The sequence below is a fragment of the Crocuta crocuta genome, unplaced genomic scaffold (assembly GCF_008692635.1).
Source record: "Crocuta crocuta isolate KB4526 unplaced genomic scaffold, BGI_CrCroc_1.0 scaffold95, whole genome shotgun sequence".
NCBI lineage: Eukaryota > Metazoa > Chordata > Mammalia > Carnivora > Hyaenidae > Crocuta > Crocuta crocuta.
Window position 1 is genome coordinate 13,660,758 of NW_027530971.1, and position 686 is coordinate 13,661,443.

Sequence of the window (686 nt, forward strand, 5' to 3'; positions counted from 1 at the left end):
GAGCACACGCGGAAGCACCGCCCCGCGCCGCTGGAGGAAACACACTACGCAGCTCGCGGGGCGCAGACCTCCCGCTGGCCCAGACGCGCCGCGGGGAGGTGCGGACGCGCCCTGGCTGCAGGCGGCGACGCAGGCCCGGGGCGGCCGGGCGGGATTCACACACGTAAACACACAGCAGCCCGCGCTCGCCGCGTGGACAGTCGGGCGGGAGACGCAGCACGAGCATGACGTAGAAACAGATGCACAGCGCACGCAGCACAGACCCAAGTTCCCAACACGCGATACACAACAGCACACAAATAGAGACACAGTATAGACATCGATACAAGGAGAGACACAATGTGCACAGCGTGGAGACACAACAACATACACGTAAGGTAGACAACGGATATAGACCCACAACACAGTAACAACACAGACACGGGAAAGTACACTAAAGACCTATCGCATACAAACACAACGCACAGGAACGAAACACACAGAATCGCAAATACATGCCACACACACAAAGTATAACTAAGTGACACACTGTGAAAGACAACATAACAGGGTCACAGGAATAGCAGAGCGAGGCTATGGACGCTGCTGCAGTCACATAGAGTCCTTGCCCTGGGGAGAAAGGGCAGACTTGTCCCTAAGCAGACTCCCTTTGTGGGGGTGGGGTGGCGAACACTTGCAAACAGCCT